The sequence below is a fragment of the Octopus bimaculoides genome, chromosome 9 (assembly GCF_001194135.2).
Source record: "Octopus bimaculoides isolate UCB-OBI-ISO-001 chromosome 9, ASM119413v2, whole genome shotgun sequence".
NCBI lineage: Eukaryota > Metazoa > Mollusca > Cephalopoda > Octopoda > Octopodidae > Octopus > Octopus bimaculoides.
Genome location: NC_068989.1, coordinates 5,209,112 through 5,211,371, shown reverse-complemented (window position 1 = coordinate 5,211,371; position 2,260 = coordinate 5,209,112). Strand labels below are relative to the sequence as shown.

At 36.7% G+C, this 2,260-nt stretch overlaps 1 protein-coding gene across 6 annotated transcripts in view; it reads left to right on the top strand.

Annotated features, from left to right (window-relative positions):
* LOC106880637 (transmembrane protein 198) overlaps positions 1–2,260 on the top strand; it is a 140,485-nt gene that overhangs the window by 19,638 nt on the left and 118,587 nt on the right. The window lies entirely within an intron of this gene.

The window sequence follows — 2,260 nt, the reverse complement described above, 5'->3', positions numbered from 1 at the left end:
AAAAAAAAAAAAGAATCAAGTAGACTGCGAAAGACGTCAGAAAAAAAATAGTTAATGTTTCCAAAGCGGTGCCTCGGCATGGCCGCTGCGAAATGACTGAAACAAGTAAAAGATAATGTTTACAAATAATTGACAAAAATAATCGAACGCTATTTACAGACTTTAGTTTGACTGGTGTTTTCTGAAACTTCTTCAGGGTGGGGCCATTGTCTATTGACTGAAATAAGTAAAAACAAAATGATAATAGGATATCAAAACACACACACATGTGTGTGTATATATATATATATATATATATATACATGACAAGCTTCCACACAGTTTCCGTCTACCAAATTCAATCACACGGCACTTGTCGATTCGAGGTCATAGTGGAAGACACTTGCCCAAGGTGTCATGCACTAGAACTAAACCTGAAACCATGTGGCAGCTATACAAAATTTCTAATCACACAGTCATGCCTGCATTACGAAAACCGCTCCAACCGTGGTCAGTCAATCGTTTTAAATATCCAGGATTACGTTTTCCAATGCGTCATTCCATTCCATTATTTGAGATTCTATTGCTATTTTTAGCGTTTATGGTGATGATAGAGGCGCCACCATTATCAGCACAGTTTAACAGACATAGGCCTGAGAAGGAATAAAGTTTTCGGTCTGCTGTGTGAGACTGCAACGACACATTCCAACGCATTCCGACGCGTTCCGACACAAGATCTCTGCGTCCCTTAGGAAAAGGGCTCGATTTCAAATGAGAAGGGATCCCGTAAAAATCACTTTGAATCTACAATAATTGTGATTGCTTCGAGAATGTTCCGTCAAAAGACATTTAGACTTTGGTTTCTACGAAAATTCGGTTAATTTAAGCAAAAAGAATAGTTACAAAGTCTGTTGCTATGGTTTAGACGTACAAGACTCACATTCCTTGCATACCACAATGACTTCCATTCAATAGCTATACCAGAGTAATGCCTCAGATTCTCTGCTCACTTCTACGCGAAGTTAATCGCCATCCATACACACACACACACACACACACACGCATATACACACACACTCACTCACACACACACACACACACACACACACACACGGTTACACATATATAAAAATGCACTCATACACACACATATAGTCGTAGTTACATATATTTACCCACACACTGACATACACAGTTACATAAGTACGTGCATATACACATGTATGCATGCATGAATACCAGCATACGCACATGCATACAGATACATATTCACACATACGCCAATATATGTATATATATGTGTGTGTGTGTATGTATATATATATGCATACATACATTTATGCACACAAATATATACATATATACAAATATATATATATATATATATATACACATACATATATACAACGAATAGAAACAAACTTAGGGTACTGTTCAAGAAGAGTGTGCGCACTCGCGCATCCGCGCTAGCTAGTCGTGACTAGTCGATCCTAGGACTACCAAGCGCGAGTGCACGTATGCAAATTAATAGATGCGCGCATAAAAATCACGTGCGCATGCTCAAAACATGTATGAGGGTTTTTTCTCAACAAAGTCAATAATTTCTTTTCAAAAAGTAAATAATTTTTTTAAAACAAAGTAAATAAATTATACACTACCTGTTTTTGGTAAAGAGTCCATTAAAAAGTCTTCGTTTCTGGAAAATTCCAAATTATGTCTACAGGACTTCATTCTTGTCACGTATTTATGGCTCCATAATACAGCCGTACATATATCGTCTGAGATGACCGGTCTTTCAAAATCTACTGTTGTTCAATGGTATCAGTACATGAGGGACATTACAAGTAATTATCTTTTGCGTAACCCCTACCAAATTGGTGAACTTGGGCACATCATAGAAATAGATGAATCTATGATGTGCAAGCGCAAATACAACAGGGACCATTCTTCTTGAATAGTACCCAAACTTAGCTTGCTCAATTTCCTTTTGCATCTCATTCAACATAACTTTATGAATTGCATCGATCAAGTCATTTTGAATTCTGTTTGACAGACCGGTGAAGACAGAAGCTGTATCTAGATTACTTTCCATTTTTTGTCATATTTACTGATTAAATATACGAGTTCTTTATAATTTCCACGATTATTAGAGCCTTCAGATTCAAAATGACCCCGAAACGATAATTCCTGGAGGCCTAAAAAAATAACAACAATCGTTGCAGAATGGATCTGTTTCGTCTAACTTTTTCCTTATGATGTTGTATGCTTTGATTTTTACATG